Raw genomic sequence first — 19,307 nt, forward strand, 5'->3', positions numbered from 1 at the left:
GGGCAACAGAGTGAGACTCTGGCTCAAAAAAAAAAAAAAAAAAAAAAAAAAAAAGATTTGTAAGTTTAATCAGGTAAACTTAAATTAAGCCAAATAACCCATAAGTAATCCTTTCTGCACATAAAATCACCAATCTAATGTTAACGAGAACTCCATAAAACAAGAGGCAAAAACACAGACTGAGGAAAAACACAGATTGAGGTGAATTGTAGAGCTGAGGAAATAAATTGAGCATTGAAATAATACCATCACAGAACCAATAAATAGACTGGAAATAGCAAGAAACAAAATATATAGTTAAGGTCAGAAGTCAATTATTGGCCAGGCATGGTGGCTCATGCCTGTAATCCCAGCACTTTGGGAGACCGAAGCGGTTGGATCACTTGAGGTCAGGAGTTCGAGACCAGCCTGGCCAACATGGTGAAACCTATCTCTACTAAAACTACAAAAATTAGCTAGGCACGGTGGCGCATGCCTGCAATCTTAGCTACTCGGGAGGCTGACAGAATAATCGCTTGAACCCGGGAGGCAGAGGTTACAGCGAGCCAAAATCATGCCACCACACTCCAGTCTGGGCGACAGAGTGAGACTCTGTCACAAAAAAAAACTAAAGTGCTAACATAAAAGAATAGCTTAAAATAATCAGAGTGAATACAAAGGAAAAAGATTAATTCCTTATAACAAAGAGAACATAATAGATATAAAGCTAGTGTCCTTAAAAAAAAAATGCCAGCAAATGAAAACCTAAAAGTATACAAAGATGTATCAGGAAAGACATTTTTCTGAAATGAAGGAAGAAGAGCCTTCCAGATCACAGAGGTGCATTTTCCAGAAAATAGATTTTAAATGATGACTCTAAAGGCTTATCCTGGTTGTTATTAACCTTCAAGGGAAAAATCAAGAATTCTTCAGTCATCCAAACAGAGAAACTCCTGGGGCCTAGTTGGCTGGGCTTAGACTTGTCCATAACAATCTTCACAGCCAAAATACATTGGAGCAACGTTAGAAGGGAAAGAAACTCTGATCTAAGCATGTCACACCCAACCAAGATGTCATTCAAGTACAAAGACAAAAGGTCAAAAGTCCTGAACATGAAAGAACTCAGGAAATATAGCACCCTTGAGTCCTTTCTGCAAAACTATGTATTGATGACATGAAGCTCACCAGGGGCTACATGGAGAAACTGAGGACTAACATTTCATGCCAGAAGATAGGCCAGCAAAGTTTACAAGGTTTACAAGGTTTCCGCTTAGGGGAAAGTGATCCAGGAATTTGAGATCCAGCCAACTTTTCCTTTCAAACATTTAAGAATGAAATCCAGCCAAACGAGTGATAAATCAAAATAAAGAAACAAGGAATAGAACAGCCACAGTAAAAGAATAAACGGTAAGGCATCACTCACAAGTACAGCTAAGGCTAAGCAACCTGTGGTTATAAATGAAATAAATGTGTTATGAAACTTACTAGGAAGAATCATAATAAAGCGTAAGAGAAGTGTCAGGAAGAATAGAAGTACTCAAATGTCCCACTGTTCACAATAGGGGTGAATCTAGCCTATCTAATACTGAAACGTATTGTAAAATAGCCAATCATTTCTACCACTTATTGTTTTCCCAATCATTTTTATTAACCATAGAAGGATATCTAGACCAGGCACAGTGGCTCATGCCTGTAATCCTAGCACTTTGGGAGGCTGAGGCGGACAGATCACCTGAGGTCAGGGATTCTTTTTCCCTTTCTTTTTTAGATTTTCTGCATTGCTTAAATTTTCATAAAAATTATGAATTTTCTTCAAAAAGAATGAAATAGTTATTATTAAAGGAAAATAAAATTGGTCCCAGGTAGTGAAAAGTTGGATGGGGAGGGAGAGAGCTGTACACCCCAATAGTCAGTTTAAACAACTCTCCTACAGTGACAGAACTAATCCGAAAGACAAAGAAACCACTTCCTGACTTTGTGTGATTTGAAGGCACAAGAAGCTATCAGTCCATCCAAAATGATCATTCTTTCAAATGATTAACTATGAGTCTATCGAGGTGAACTCATTGATCAAATTCCCTTCCAACTTGTTAGTTGCTGAAAGACCGCAAAGCATGCAAACAGGGGCCAGGCAAATTGTTTACCTCTTGGCTAGGGCAGACCAGTTTACAATTGAGAAGCAGGTGAGGATCTTTGCTGGGTGTGCAGAGTGACCAGCATGGATAGATCCCCTCACCCTGATCTATAGAACCCTCACTTTTGATGTATAGGAGGCTGGCCCCTTGCCACCTGAACATACCTTTTGCATCGGTTCTTCCACACTTTGCCTTGGCTTATTACAAAGGGTGTGTCCTACAGTTTCAACTGGGGCAAGACCAGCTGGATATGGGGGAAAGTATGAAGATGTCAGGTTGACTTTGGGGGCTCACCCATCACCCATCTCCTCACACACACTTTTCAAGGCTATACTTTGCCCCCTCCCAGTGAAGACTCGGACATTGCCTGCTCCTCCCAGGCTACAACTGAGCCTCCATCAGAGTTAGCCCACTTGGATCATGCCTGATATTTAATGTTGTCATTGCACCCTTCAGGCACCAACATTGGAGAGTTGCGCCTATAATGTGAGCCAGGGTCCCCCCAGAGAAGAAGCTGGCACACAAATCTTGCCCAGGGAACTCTCTTAAAGGAACTCATCTGAACCTTTATTCTTCCACCTTATCTTCCCTTGGCTCTTAATCGACTTTGGTTCTCAGACTGACCTCCTCTGTGCTGTATGCAGTCTTGGGCTCTCTGGGTTGCTGTTTCTTGGCCAGTTTTGCTTCTGCCTACTATCTTGGCTTGCTTCCATCCTCATCCTCCGTGTGCCACAGGCCTCCAGCCATCTGCTGACCCTGGGATTGCTTTTCCTAACTCAATCAGGGTACCGATCACTGCTGTCATGGATCAGGGTGAGGAAATCTATCCGTGCTGGTCACTCTGCACACCCAGCAAAGACCCTCACCTGCTTCTCAATTGTGAACTGGTCTGCCCCAGCCAAAAAGGAGAAACAGTTTGCCCGGCCCCTGTTGCACAACAGCAGAATGGAAATTGTACCGAGTCCTGTGAAGCTGGCTGAAACATGCTGAAACTCAAGATTTATTTCTAATTAGTGCAGTGTGTAGTAGAAGGTGCTCCTCAAGCAGCCTTGAAACATTCCCACTGTGTCAATAGAGTTCTCAAAGATTGTGTTTGGCAGCATCATGACACAGTGGGCCAAAAAGGGAGAAGGGATTAATATCAAGCAATAGAAACTCATTTAAAAACCAGTATTAGTCACTCAAGTGTACATCCAAAGACTACAAAAGCCAAGTACACATACTGCTTCACTAATGTGAAACTTGGAACGAAGACGAGAAAAAACAGACACGCACAGGGTCAGACTAGGAATAAAGAGCCACCTGTGAAATGCAGTAAGTGGTCTCCTTCTGAAAAAGAGGCACGATGCCTCCGTTAAAGGAAGTTGAGGACTAAAGAGATGCTCTGAGCACAGCTGCTGAGAACAGCTTCTCATCACCACTTATAAAGACCATTGGACAAACCTACCTAACAGGTGTATGTAGAAAGCACCATGGAGATATGATTAGTCCATGGAAGAGAGCGAGTAGTGTGGCAGGAATGTTCTGTACGGTCACACACAGCTCCTCTGCTCACGGATGCTGTGGCCTTGGCCAATCACACAAACGCTCAGGGTCTCAGTGTTTGTCTGTAAAATGCGCATTTGGTCAGCACCATTCACTTGGCTCCAGACCACAGGCCTTGGAGTCCTCCTACATTCTTCCATGGGTTGCTAAGTCCAGTGCACTCAGGCTTCCAGCATCGTTTGCCTCTTTCCCTCCTCATCCGCGTGCTGCGCCCAAACACCTGCCTTAAGTCATGGCGTCTCCCCCCCAGGTCACTTCAGGAGCTCCCTCCCTGCCTGAGTCTCACCCTCTTCTAATCAGTCATCCACATGACTTTCAAAGTGATTTTTTAAAAACAAAAACCTTGTGCCAGGCACAGTAGCTCACACTGAAATCCCAGCACTTTGGGAGGCTCAGGTGGGCAGATTGCCTGAGCTCAGGAGTACGAGACCAGCCTGGGCAACAGGGTGAAACCCCGTCTCGACTGAAATACAAAAACTTAGCTGAGCATAGTGGTGGGCGCCTGTAATCCCAGCTACTCGGGAGATTGAGGTAGGAGAATTGCTTGAACCTGGGAGGCGGAGGTTGCAGTGAGCCGAGATCGGGCCACTGCACTCCCACCTGGGCAACAGAGCAAGACTCTGTCTCCTCACCACCTGCCCCCGACAACAGCAACAACAACAACAACAAAAACCTTGTGATCTACCCTGTTTACCGCCGTTTTTATGGCTCCCAGTGGCTTTCCAGTTAAAGCCCCCTGACCTGGCCCGGGACAATCAGGGTGTGAATTATGCCCACCTGTCTGGTCTCATCCTCTTGCTGTTCCCAGGTGGCCAACTGTCCAAGTTTGCCCAGGACTGTCCTGGTTTTGGTCCTGCGTCCTGGGGAAACTCTCAGCCCCTGGCAAGCCAGGGAAATTGGTCTCCCCACCTGGGCCCTTCCCTGCAGCAATAAGACTTCCACAAAGGCTTCCTACCTGGGGCTCCCCCCGTGGCATTTTGCATGCCTAGGATGGTCCTCTCCTTTTATTCCTCCTGCAAAACCCACCCAGCATCTCCTCCTCTAGGACAGTGGTTCTCAAAGGGCAGGCTCCCAACCACCAACGGCAGCAGCCCCTGGGGGACTTTCTGGGAATACAAATCCTTGCGCCTTACCCCAGATCTACTGAATCAAACTCTAAGAGTGGGGCCCAGCAATCTGTGTTTAAACAGCCCTCCGTGGGGTTCTGGGGCACACTGAAGTGTGAGAACTGCTGCTCCCTAAAACCTTCCCCGAGCAGTGACTGCTTCCCAAAGCAGATTTGCCTAGTCCCCTCCACACATTACCATGGGCCTGTTTCCTATTTTTATTATTGTACCCATCCCACTAAATTGCAATTAGCTGCTAACATGTCTATCTCCCCAGTCCAACTACAATTTCTTTGCAGTGTTGCCACGTTCTGTTGCTTTCCAGGTAATATCAGTCTATGTTTATAAATCCTTGGCAGTTTTATTAGCTCTTTTATTAAGGGAACATGCTTCTTAAGTTATATTTAGTCTCCTAAGTCAAACTATGTCAAAGAGAAATATGTAATCCTAGCGAGAGGATTGTCAGAAAATGAAGAGGAGCAGGTGCTTCTATGCTTCCTTGAAATATCTGTATGGGTAAATGTTGCCCTAATTCTCAATAAAAGTCACAGATCTTAGATGCTGTCATTTAATACTGAACAATAGCCTTTCTCCCGCTCTAAGGATTGCCACCACTTTTCCAACTATCTTATCCCTTGAACTCTAAGGCTGTACACTGAATTTTTTGGCACTTCAAAAAGTGAAAAACAAAGCCTCTGACTATTCCCAGTCACTCCTGAGCATTTCACAGTCTGAGTTTGCACTGTCTTTGTACTAGGAAGAACCTCACTTTTGATCTCAATTAAAAACACTACCACATGTCTGCCATTAATAATGACAGCAATTTACTTCTGTTGAAATTGAAAGGCTTCGATTCACTTTGAAAATCCTAAATGCATTTCACATGGTTTACAGTCATATTTCAAAGCTTTCTTCTCCTTTATAGGTTTTTCTTTCCTTTCTGTTTTTTGAAATAGGCTTAACCTTCAAAGTTTATGGTGGCCATTTGGTGTCTGAAGATATACATCTAGACATACACATATGTATGCATATGTGTGTGTTCATATTGATTTTATATTGATGCTGATATTTATATGTTGTGGTCAAACAAATAGTTCTGCCATCTGGAGCAGCTTGTTATTGTTCATGTGAATATAATTTAACTGGTTTTGTTTCTAGAATTTTTACTTGACATGTTGAAAGTCAATGAATCTAATGAAAAAGAAAAAGGAAAAAACCTTGCAATGAGGAAACATAATTGTTTTCAGCAAACCACATGTGCCACCTCAGATGTAGGTTTTATATGGTATTGTCTTGAAAGAGCGTATAATTGGCATGATTTTTAAAAGTAAATCATTAGGAGAAAACCTAAAACAACTAATTAACATTCATCAAATACATAAGAAGAAATGTGATTTTGACCACATCAAATGGCCAATCTTCATGCGCTGAACATTCGAAAAACAGATCCTGATTCAAAGGGATTCTTTTCTCCCCCAAACAAGTGCTAACGTTCTGGAAGGGCTAGATGGGTCCGGAAAGGACACCTGGAAGCAGTTAGGGCAGGACTTCCCAGTATTCAGTAGGAAGCAAATGCTATGCCAGGGACTTGGCTTTCCGAAGGACTCAGGAAACAGGGTCAAAACTAGGTAAATGGTTTGTAAGGTCATAACTTGGAAGATTCACTTTTAAAATTATCTTAAAGCCATTAACAACAAAGTTTGGGTTTTTGACTGGATTTCATTCAATCAAGTAGCCCAGCTGTCCCAGTTGCTGAATAGACACAAAATAAGCCAATGTGCAATCATGCAATTAAGTACAATATAGTGAATCCAGGAAATGTTCTATCTTTAAAATGTTCTATCTTTTTCATCATAAAGCATTTTCATTTATTCGTTAATTTACTTGTTCGTTACTGAAGCAGTGATCGGGTCCATTAGATGCTCCACAGATTAAATCTTTTAGTAATTGTTCAGTAGCTACTATGAACTCCTGACAGATAGTATATTTTATTATATTGCCTTTTTAACTTAAGTTTGTGCCCAAGAGTTGAACAGACCAAATATTTTAGGATTATATATTTATGAAGCCATAACGCGAAAGGCGTAGATAGATGCTGGGGTGGTAATTAATGAGAAACTAGTTGGAAGTGACAATATATTGGTGAATCAAAAGTAGGCAGGTAAATAGACTGAAAATTCAAATGCTGCTGTATTATCTCCACAGGAGTATGCAATTAAAATCAACTAAATATCAATCATAAAGAACTCAGTTAAAATAACCAGATTTCAGTGAACATACAGAATATGCAAATCTTTGCAATAAAGTTAACATGGCATACATTATCCTGAGCAGACTAATACAGGAAAAGAAAACCAAACACTGCATGTTCTCACTAATGAGTGGGAACTAAACATTGAGTACACAAGGACACAAAGACGGGAACGGCGGACAGTGAGGCCTACTTAAGAGTGGAGGGTTGGAGGATCAAAAAACTACCTATTGGGTACTACCTGTATTACCTGGGTGTTGAAGTACTCTGTACACCAAACCCCCAAGACATGCAATTTACCTATATAAAAAACCTGCACGTGTATTCCTAAACTTAAACTCAAAGGTTTTTTTATTTAAAGTGAATGTGGCGTAAACATTCACCAAAATTCCACTTTAGAGCATATCATTTATATTAGCCATTTGAAAAAAAAAAACTGCTATTATTTAGTAAACCAATTATTTAAAATATATCAAAATTAGAGCCTGGAAATAAGCCTTTTAAGACAAATGCAATTAAATTAAACAGGTTACTATATTCAAGTGGTCAACAATTTCTGTATGATTTTTCATGTACTGCTAACAGCTATTTTTGACCTTTCCTTATTAATGTAATGTTAAAAATCTCAGTCAATACGTTTATAAATAGTTAAACATGTAAAATTGTACACACTTTCTCAGGTTAATAATCTTTGTCCTTCACTTCTTATTTGAGACATGAAATTAGCAAATTTCAGTCATCTTCTTGAAGTTTTAAATTTAGCTTTAAATTTTATATGGTGCAATTAAAACACCTTCTAACTTTAGAAGAAAGTTCAATGGAGAAGAGATCATCTTCCACTTGCCTCACCTGAAGGAAAGAAATCAAATTTCTCCAAATTTATAAAACATTTACAGCTGAAGTCTCTTATTACTATTTCTTTTTATCACATTAGTCCTATTGATTAAAGAAAAAAAAGTGTCACACTGCTATGTCCTTAAGGAGACATATAGGAAGACTAAGATTTTTTAAAATGATGAACTAAAGGTAAACCAAGCAATATTTTAAAGCTTATCAATGATACAGAAATCTTGTTCCTGCATGGTTGACTATGCTTCTTTGAAAATCTTGCCTTTGCACTTTGTGATAAAGTGATTTAAATATCTGGCTCTCAGCTCATTTATCTGATTCTCTGCTATAGTGGCTTTGGTGGCTGAAGATGGCAAGACTCACATTACATAGCTACAAATGGAAGAAACTCTATTGGCTGCGAGCACCCTAAATCACAACACTTATTCTTCAATCCCATCCACCAATTTTATCAGCATTTTAGAAATTTACGTACAAAGTTTTCATTTCCTTATTTCAATCAAGATTTTGCAGTGTTCTGTTTCTTTGCAAACTAATTAGAAAGTTTTGCACTTTAATTTTTGGACATTAAATTGGATATTTTAGAGAATTTTCTTTCCAACTGTTTAAAGAGTAGAGATATGAAGGTTTTTGTATTATTTTAGTAACAAAATCATATAATGATTGAAATAATCACGAACATCTATTTTCATCCTTTTCTGCACCAAGTGTTTCTTTTGAAATCCTTCCTTCCTTCCTTCCCACCTTCTTTCCTCCCTCCCTCCTTTCCTTCCTTCCTTTTTTAAGTCACTTTTTTTTTACTTATTTTTGAGATTTGCTTTTCTAGGAGATAGCTTCCTACCAACCACCCAACAAAAACCCTCCTAGGTAGCTTTCCACTGACATAGAATGAGTTTTTGTTATAGAAAAGGTCAGAATGTCTAAAACATGTTGCCTTTTATTAATGAGAAATAATGCACTACCTATTTGTACATTAGACAACTTTTCTAAGAGCTTTACCATGAGATAGCAGTAAATCTCCGTGTGGTACAAAATATTTTCATGTTAACTCAGAATCTCATTACAAAATATTGTAAGTATTTCCATTCAGAATTCTTAGTGAGGTCAGGCATGGTAGCTCATGACTATAATCCCAGCACTTTGGGAGGCCAAGGCGGTGGATCACTTGAGATTGGGAGCTCGAGACCAGCCAGGCCAACATGGTGAAACCCTGTCTCTACTAAAAATACAAAAATTAGCCGGGCCTGGTGGCGTACGCCTGTAGTCCCAGCTACTCAGGAGGCTGAGGCAGGAGAATCACTTGAACCTGAGAGGCAGAAGTTGCAGTGAGCCGAGACCACGCCATTGCACTCCAGCTTGGCCAACAGACGGAGACTCCGTCTCAAAAAAAAAAATTATTAGTGAAAGAGCCAGTGGCTGACACCCTAGGCAGATGGCATGCCACCTGTCATGGACTGGAAGGGAACAGGAAGAAAAGGTGCCTCCTGCTGTGTGGGAGTCCCCATGGGCTCACGGCATTTGATGTGTGATTTGAGACTTCCTGACATACAGACCAACTGAGGGTGATGGGCCAGCCTATGAGTTAAAAATTAGGGAATCTTCAGTATTTCTTATTTTTAACATAAGAATAACAACAAGGCAAAGTACTGCTATTGCCTTCCTGTCCTAAGGCAGCGGGCGCACGCACACCACGTTGGAAACCTCCCTGGCTTTCCCAGTCATGCCCTGTGGTTCTATCCTCCAGTCTCCAACCTACTTTCCGCCTGGGAAGAGGCAAAGCTATAGCTGCATTGAATGATGTCACATCAACATGTGCCAGTGATACCCTAAAAAGCTCTAGCTAAGTCTGTGTTCTCCCTAGAACACCCTCTACCGACCCAGGGTTAGGGAAAGCTTTGATGATGTTCCATGAACTTTGCTGGCAGGGCTTACCTAGGAGTAAAGGCTCTCTGAGTACAGGGAGGGGCATGAGGAGTTTCTTCAACCTTTCTCAGTACACAGGACTGGGACTCAGATAGCCCAGGCCTGAGCCTGTGACGATGAATATGACACGCTGAACTCACCTCCCAGCAACACAGGCATCCCCGACTTCTCAGGACCACGGTCCCAGGTGCCGGAGATTTGAGTCAGCTCTCCTGTCTGCCCTCTCGTCGCAATGTCCAGCGTTGTCTTCCATCTTCACATCTCAACACGTTACTTTCTATTCCCAATTTGTTTTCCCTGGCTTCATCTCCCAGATGTCTTCTATAAGGAGGCCTGCCAGTTTCCTCCTTCTGAGCTATAGAGAAGATGGAGGCAGTTTCAGGTGGGTTGAGTCAAAGGAAAACACGTGGGCCTGCAGAGCCCAGGTGTCAGCCAGTCTTCAAACCTGGCTTCCTCTTGACACAGCTGCAGGGGCTGGAATCCACTCGGGAGCTCCAGTGCAGAATCAGGCAGCCCCATGGGGCAGTCATGCAGAAAGCCTGAGTAATTTCAAGGGGCTCCAAGGCACAAAGCCCTCAGGAACACAAAGGGAGTCCTCCTGTGCCTAATGCAGTGAGTAGGAAAGGAACTCTCATTTCTGTGTCTTGTGAGGTGGTAGCACAGACCCAGCCCCTGACCAAGCTCCACTGCCTCCCGGCACGTGTCCCCATGCCTAGACTCTATGCCTTCTCTGTCTTTTCCTCCTATCTTTGACCTCTTTCCTGGCTCAGGACACAGCTTTTCTCATGATCAAAGAACACTTGGATTCTGTGGGAGACAGGAAGCCCAAACCCAGCGCATATGGCTCCCATAAAGGATTTATTCTTCAAGCGTGCTAAGAAGTACAAGAAGAGGCCATGGGAGAGGAATCTTAAGGACCCTCCGACAACACAGGCATGATTCTAACCATCATCTCAGGAGGTAATCAAAGTGCAAGGACCAAACCATCTGAGGGCACTGAATGCCAACTGTGTCCTAGGGACTGTAGTAAACGTCATGTAATTTATTCTTCCAGTTCCATTAGATAGTTATGATGATGATGCTCATTTTTCAGATACAGTAACTGGCATCCAGAGATCTGCTGTAACGACCCCACAAAGCTAGTAACCTCACAAAGCTAACAAATGATAGCGCGGGTTGCACCAGGTCTCCTGACTCTGTCCAGTCCTCTTTCCACCATCCACAGCTCTGTCTCAACTGTCAGATACGTAGAAGGTCTTTAAACACGCGAGCTCACTTCCCACTTCTGAGGCTGTGAGGAAATGGTACTCCCTTCACATTGGGCATAAAGGCAATGAACATAATCCAGGATATGAGAGAAAATTTTCTGCCTTGTCAAACACTCCAAACATCAGTCTATCATCGGCCTCTAGGGAATCAGTTCATTATTACAATCTGAGTGTGCAGACAGTGAGTAGGCAACTACAGGAAACTCTAGGGACATCTGCCAGGGTCCTTGTAGTAGACATTTGTCATTTTTGCTAGCCTCCCAGCACGTGAACTCCATGGACGTGATTAGCGGAGGAGCCCACCTCCCACAGAAAAGCTAAAAACGCCTGCCCCCTTGCAGGTGGGGGTTCAGGCATGAGATCTAGGCACTGCCAAACAGCCCATCCACCCTAAGTTTGGATCATAAGCTCGTGGTGATAAGACGAGTTCTCTAGGAATCCCTTCTGCTATGGGTGGGGGCAGCAGGGGCAGCCGGCCACCATTTCAGAGGGGACAGGGGCATAGTTCTAGTGGCTATTCCCAGAGCCCAGGGTCAGTGGTGTCTGTGAGGCAATCTGCACTGTCTGGTGTGATGGTGCAGTGACTATGTCTTTACAAACCCAGCTCTATGCTTTGTGATTAAATTAACCAAACTTAGCCTCTGCTGCTTTACAACCAAGGGGTCTCCTAGCTTGTGCAATCTGATAAGTGGATCCAAGGCTGTGTGGAGTACTGCAGTCTGCTCTCAGAATTGGCTGTGGACACGGGCCCAGGCAAAGGCCAGCATCAGGAGGAGCTCACCTGCTCAGCTTCTCTCTGGGCTGCTCACCCATCACCACGATTGAACTTTCCGTGGTCATCTCACCGAATCTTCACAGCAGCCCTCAGAGATCAGCTCTGTTGCTGCTACCACTTTACAAAGGAGAAAGTAGGTGTTCAAGGGATACAGTGACAGGGCTGGGGCGGGGGTGGCTCATGCTTGTAATTTCAGCACTTTGGGAGGCCGAGGTGGGCAGATCCCTTGAGGTCAGGAGTTCGAGATCAGACTGGCCAACATGGTGAAACCCCGTCTCCACTAAAAATATGAAAATTAGCCAGGTGTGGTGGCGTGCACCTGTAATCAAGGCTACTCAGGAAGCTAAAGCAGAAGAACTGCTTGAACCCAGGAGGTGGAGGTTGTAATGAGCCGAGATCGCACCACTGCACTCCAGCCTGGGCAACAGAGGGAAAGTCCGTCTCAAAAAGAGAGAGAGAGAGAGAGAGATCCAGTAATGCACCAGAGTCACACCGATACAGTGAAAACTTTACTGCAGCACATCAGACACTAACGTCCGCACTTCTACCTGCTTCCGCACTCCAGTCTCACCAGCCATTCCTCCCAAACTCAGAGCTATTTATCACTATGCAGATCAGCACCTCGTTGCTAACCCTGACAGGAGTCTAACCTTTGATCCAGCATGAACTGATTTTGAAATGGGGAACAGGTTTCAACCTAGACATTCAGACCTCTGCTGCCAACAGCACAAGTTTGAGACGCCTCAAACAGCCAATTCAAGTCATGTCAAATGCAGCTGTGACCTTCAGTGTAACTGAAAAAAAGTTTGCCTAAAAAACTGTTGAGTACTTAGCCTTAAGGAACAGAACAGAAAGTGCTCTTCCACCATTCGGCAGTCTGTGGCACTGTCTCCTGGGAGCCTGCTGCAGCGTCCTCCCTTAGATGCCGAACACCGCATCACTGATAACACAGTCTAGTGGTGTTACGTTGCCAGACCATGAAACACTCTCAGAATCTTCCCTGAGCCTCTGATCAGCTGCCTCTCTGCCTTGGCCCGTTCAAACTCTCTTTTGTCATCTGTGTTGAGGCTGGGCAAGGCCGTCATGGAGTTGGGACAATACAAAAATCAGTGCTCTGAATGCTCATTCAATGCAGATACAAGGCCCAATAATGCCTCCCTGTGCATAGGTCTTGTTGAACAGATGGTTTGTTTTAGTGTTACAAAGCCATGTTGTCCAATCTAGTGACATGGCTCCACTTCATACAAAAGGAGTGGGTTCTGGACTCTATGGTTTTAATATTGTTCTTTTTTGTATGAATATTCATGTTAAAATGCTCAAAGAAGATTGTAAACTGGCTGGCAGTATTAACTTTGTCCAATTCTGCTTTGATTTCCTCTAACTTATTCAGTTTATTCATATTACCATGTGTATTTTGTAAATGTATGAAGTGAGCACCACACACACGTGCAGACACACACAAGCTTGATTGTTTAACGACTGCCTGAAGATGGCTTCTTTCGGGTAATAACATACAATGTCATTTAATACTCTTTTTTTCTTTGTGTAAATTCAGGCTGTATTTTAGTCACTCTGCATATTTTATGAACTTTAAATTAAATTGCACCCCAAAAAGAAAATGAAAGCTAAACCATCCCATTTCTGCTTTTGTAACACAAGTTTTGTAAAAACTTTGTAAGAACTTGTATCTCCACTTGAAATGAAATTAACTTAATGGGTTGAAGACACCACATCTTCATAGTGCTAGAAAAAGTCGTTCTACTTCGAAAGAAGAAAATAAACAAAGGGGAAATTTCGAATAAACATGGACAGTACACCTCTCAGTAGGACTAAAAGAAACTTCTCTTTGCATTTCCCATGTCTTTTAAAGAGTCATGAGGCTTGCTGTAGTCCACAGAAATGTTTTTAGGTTTTTTCTTTGTTTTTGTCTTTTTGTTTCTATTTATTTTAACTTCAAAGAGTTTTGTATCTAAATGGAATAGAAAGTGCAAAAAATTGCATGGGGGGTGCGGGCAGGGTGGCTCATGCCTATAATCCCAGCACTTTGGGAGGCTGAGGCGGGTGGATCACAAGGTCAAGAGATTGAGAGCATCTTGGCCAACACGGTGAAACCCCGTCTCTACTAAAATACAAAAAAATTAGCTGGGCATAGTGGCGTGTGCCTGTAGTCCCAGCTAACTGGGAGACTGAGGCAGGAGAATCACTTGAACCCGGGAGGCGGAGGTTGCAGTGAGCCGAGATCGCACCGTTGCACTCCAGCCTGGTGACAGAGCGAGACTCTGTCTCAAAAAAAAAAAAAAAAAAAAAAAAAATTGCATGGGAAGTCTGGTAAGAACATATCTTTGCTTTCATCTGCAAGATTGGCAAACCTCTAGCAATCCTATGGTGTCTGTCAAGGTCTGTACCATTTATTTATTTAAGCCAGGTACACTGTTATGGCAGACATTTATGAGATCAAGGTCCCAAATGTCAAGACAGACTATTTATCTTCTCCTTAGATAATACCAGAGTAATTTGCTTAGGTCTTGGGCCAGCCACCCCTCACTCCACCCAGCCCCAGGCCACTATCACCACTTTTGGGGCCCTTGACACGTCTTGAGATCCATCTAGAGCCTGTGAAATCCACCCCAACACAGCCTGCTACTTGCAGGTATCCTCAGGTTTTTCCATCTCACAGTGTTCTTGGACAATACGGAGGATCATCACCGTATTCAGTGCCAGCCCTCACCAGCTGTGGAATGCATCAACTGTTCATCTATTGGAAAGGACCTCGGGAGTGGGGCCACAGGCCAGCAGGGGCAAGCACTAGAGATCACAGATGCCCAGCTTGCTAGTGTTGGAGAAATCACCACTAGGAAATGGAAGAGAGAGATCAGGGCAAAGTGTGGAATAAAAAGTTGGTAGTCTTTGGTTAGCACCCTGCATGTGAAGTCTTTCTCAGTAATACCTATATCCCCTCTCTCCCAGGAGGAGAAGGGAGGGAAAGGAAGGGGAGGGAAAACGAGAGGAAGGAGGGAACCGCATGTGAGAAGCAGACAAACCTAAAAATTCAACTAACAGGTATGGTGGCGATCTGTAGACAAGTCCCACTCTTCCTTTTTGCTTTCACATGGGAAAGAGAAAGGTTTTGCAACCTGATTAATGGCTCAGATAATTGAGATACTGGATCTATATTACATAAGGTGGAAAACAGAACAGAACTAGATAACATTTACAAGTTAGAACAGAACCAAAAGACAACACTCAGTGACGTTACCAAATTCCCCACCCCCGGCTAAAATCAATAAATAAAACGACCACAGCTATAACATAAATGAAAGAGAAATCTGGCTGGCCCAGGGCTCAAGATAAACACAGCAAAGCCAAGTCTCCACCACTCCCTCCAAACTCACACTCCCAGAGGGGGAGGGCGGTCTCTGAAACACAGGTCAGTGGTTCACCGGTGGTAAAGGTAACAGTGACACATCATGAGTGCCATGGAATTCCACCTTTCCAGGTCTCTTCTGGCTCAGGGCTTCATTTGCAGTTTAAATGCAAAAATCCAGATAAAGGCTAATGCTTTTGGACTTACAAATTATTTATATTTTAGTTATTTATATTTTTAGTTATTTATATTTTAGTTATTTATATATTTATATTTTAGTTATTTAATTATTTATATTTTAGATAACATTCATGCGTTTGTGACATCAATTCTTATTTTGTTAAGAAAGGAAGACAGAAGACATAAGAATACTCTGGTATCTTTTGGGAGGATGAGGGCAGAAAAAAGCCCAAAGAGATGAATGTGGAGTCCTGCAAAGCAGAGCACAGCATGGGGGACCTGGGAGTGAGAGAAGCTGGGAAGTGTTTCTCACTGAAAGTCTTTCATCCAGTCCGGCTGCTCTTCTGTGCTTTCCTAATGAAAGTAGTGGTGTACTGACTGCATGGTGCCTGAAATACAGTGGATACTAAGTAAATATTCATTGAATGTATGCGTGACTCAAAGTAGACATGGAAAACCCGTGTTCATGTTCCAAGCAATAGTCATAATAGGTGGCACAGGATGTGGGAGGACTTAAACAGAGGCAATCAGAGCTGCAGCCCCTCGGGCCACCGCACTTGACCACGGATGAAGCACATTCAGGAATCAGACAGTGCATTAAGTACTTTCCATCATCCACTTCCCTAATCCACCATTGACTCTAAGCAGCAACTCATATTGCTCTTAGGACCACTGGCTTGCACGAGGAGTCACAGGTGACAAGTGGTAGAATCAGAATTTTCATCCTGTTCCGACAAATCCCAAAGCCTGTACTCTTAACCACAGGTGATGCTGCCTCCCTTCTTGTGGAAAAGGTGAAAATACCATTATGATTCTTTCAACTCTTATCACAAGTGTTTGGCAAGACCTTAGATATAACTTAGTAGATTCTCTCAGGCAATTCTGAAAAACCACTGGTTTTCAAATGAAGAGTGTATCTGTCAGCAGTAGTTCCCACACACGTGTGACTATACTTGTCACTGTAGAGACCTTAATTTTCAAAAACATACATGTGTAAGAGGAAGAATCAGATTTGGTTCTCAGTAAAGCTTTGTGTAACAAAAAAAGGTCTGACATGCTTCTCTCTCTTTACTGCTTGGCTATCTGTATACAGCAGCTTTCTTCGAGGATTGCAACATTTCTTTTCCTTAATCTTTTTTTTTTTTTTTTTTTTTTTCCAGATCTACCTATTCTCTGGCTGGCTGGAGAGAGATAATTTGATTTTCAAATTATTTTGGTAACAGATTATCTCAGTTTTTGCTTGTCCAGAAGTCCCTGGCCACAGCCGTGCTTAACCAGCCACCTATCTCTTGGAGCTAACCTGGCCAGTGGCAGATAGAATAGAGCATCTTTGTCAGCATCACTTATGATCCAAGGTGAGGATTTAGGTCTTGGAGCTGGACGACACATACATGAATGTGTCCTCTGGTGGTAGTTGTAATAACTCCTGACTGGAAGCACTTTATAGTTCTTCCATTCCAGCATCTTCTACACTCCAGTGGTCAGACCCGCATGAATGAATGCTTGGGTTCCATGGCAGGGATTTCTCCCTGGCAGAGTGGGAGGTGAGTGTGTAGGAGGGGATGGGGAGGGTCTTTAATGCAAAATGTTGTGCAGGTGATTGGTCAAGATTTAAAACCCAAGCTATTGAATTCAGTACAATAGGCTGGGTCAACCACCTTCAGATGGCTTTATAGCAAGACGACCCACCTTGAAGAGTGTCTGCTTTCATGAGGTCTGTCTGCCACAGTGGCTTCCATGGAATTGGTGACAAGGTGGACCAAGTTAATTTCAGCTTGGGGTGGGAATGACTTCGTCTCTTTTCCATAAAGCGTGAACCAACTGCTGCCCTTATCGTCCCTGCCCTGTATTCCTGGAGGGCCACTGGTCTTAGCATACTCGGCACATCCAGCTATGCAGTGGCAAAGAATGTTTTCTGTACTTTATTCTGCATTAAAATACAGGAAAGACAGTTTGAGGACCTGCAAAGTATGGCAGAATGCACACGGGAATGTGGCCTCTGACGTCTCTGCTTGTCTATCACTCTCCCAGGCAATCCAGGCCTGCTCTGCAACAAGAACAGATTCTTCTGGAATGTTCTCCCGATGGCTCACCCTCATGGAAGCACAAAGGCCATCCCACAGAGGGGCACAAAGGAAACAGCTAGGACGAGCAAGGTGAACACAACACAAAACAACACTCGCAAGTACCGCAGGTAAGACTGAATTGTTTAGTTTACAGTGTTAAAAGATTGTATAATGGTTAGAAACCAGGGGCTTGTGGTGAAGTAGCAAATACGTGGATACCAGAACGGGAAGGCCTAACATATCTTTAGAAGCAGCAAAGGTGGAATTGATGCAATGAAGAAAGGAATTTGTGATGTGGAATTCATATTTAACAGGCATCTGGCATACAATTAATTGAATACACATAATGTTTCATAAGGCCCTTGCTTTCCAAGTTTTTAATCATTACGAGAGATAAAATATGACCCCGAAGCAGAGGAAGTGGAATTGGAGGTGGAAGAGGCCCTAAAATGAGATGAGGAGACCTGGAATCTAAACAAGCATTCATACTCAGGAGAAGGTCTGACTTCTAGAGGTCTCGGTTTCCTTGTAGCCCTAAACACTCCACTGAGACTCAAGGCTCTCTTCCACCCATCACGGGTGGACACCACCTCCCTAAGATGAAGAGTTCTACCTCAGTGCTGCTTGCATCTACTTCTACTGATGATTTTGGAGTTGCTCAACCCTTCTTGAGTTCCAAGAGAAAAGCACAAAGGTCTGGTCTAAATGCCAGCAGTACAGCTTTACAGTTTACCACCTGCTGCATCCCTGGGACACCTGCGGACACCACATCTGATGGAGACTGCACTCATCCAACTATCTCGCTGGGGGAGATGTTTCGTGCCCGCTGATGTATGGCCATCCCCACTGACATAAGATCAGCCAACTGACTGACCTCTCATGCCCAGAGACTCCTGCCTAAACCTGCTGTCCTGTAGCTCATTCTGGATGAGCTCATAGCCATGTTGATCTTCTGTTCTATAAGTTCTCCAGTGCTTGGTTGGTGTCCTTGACCCTGCTTCAAGAAATTCTCCTTACCACCGCAGAGCAACGTGTGCTGAGTATGCAAAGACTTGGAGGCTCTCCAAGAACACAGGGATTGGGAGTAGAGGCAGCAGATGATTCAAGCTTTACTCAAGTAATGCTAAGCCGTTCCCGTAAGGCTAAGCCATTCCCAGACCAAGCTGAACTTAATATGGCGCACATTATGATGCTAGTCTCTTCTCCAGTATGATTTGCCACCATATTAGCGGCTGTTCATTTAACTCAAATGGGTCTATTGGAGTAAAACATTTGGCTTCATCTCATCACTCAAGAGTCTGTGAAGAGTTACTAATTTAGGCACTGGGCTAAAGCCTATGAAAAATTTAGAGACACATTGTAAGACAATAAACTCTACAAGCATGTAAGGTTTTCTTAGGTTTATAGGGTTCATTTATTTTTGACTCTGGGGCATGTTTTTTGTTTGTTTGTTTGTTTGTTTTTGTTTTCGTTTTTGTTTTTTGAGACAAGATCTCTGTCTGTCGCCCAGGCTGGAGTGCAGTGGTGCAATCGTAGCTCACTGCAGCCTTGACCTCCTGGGCTCAAGAGATCCTCCCACCTCAGCCTCTCAATTTGCTGGGACTAGAGGCATATGCCACCCTGCCTGCCTGATTAAAAAAAAAAAAAAAATTGTAGAAACAGGGTCTTGCAGTGTTTCCCACGATGGTCTCAAACTCCTGGTCTCAAGCAATCCTCCGGTCTTGGGTTTGTGTCTGTTTATAGAAGTTTTCTCTTTTTGTAAGGACAAAGGCATCAAAGTCACTAAGTTCTGTATGTGAAAATAAAACACATTGTAAGTTAGCGCCTGGTATGCTCTCGCAGAACAGAAGGTACATACTCTCAGCG

The 19,307-nt window shown here is 43.2% G+C and overlaps 1 protein-coding gene and 1 long non-coding RNA gene across 2 annotated transcripts in view; one reads left to right on the forward strand and one right to left on the reverse strand.

Moving 5' to 3' along the window:
- APCDD1 (APC down-regulated 1) overlaps nt 1–19,307 on the forward strand; it is a 579,685-nt gene that overhangs the window by 520,247 nt on the left and 40,131 nt on the right. The gene's annotated exons all lie outside the window — the stretch shown is intronic.
- Nucleotides 16,548–19,307, reverse strand: part of LOC126941138 (uncharacterized) — an 80,536-nt gene continuing 77,776 nt past the window's right edge. Inside the window, exon 4 of the long non-coding RNA XR_007721089.1 lies at nt 16,548–19,230. This is a non-coding gene — a long non-coding RNA (uncharacterized LOC126941138). The remainder of the gene's footprint in view (nt 19,231–19,307) is intronic.

This window comes from Macaca thibetana, chromosome 18 (genome assembly GCF_024542745.1).
Source record: "Macaca thibetana thibetana isolate TM-01 chromosome 18, ASM2454274v1, whole genome shotgun sequence".
In the NCBI taxonomy this organism is placed as follows: Eukaryota; Metazoa; Chordata; class Mammalia; order Primates; family Cercopithecidae; genus Macaca; species Macaca thibetana.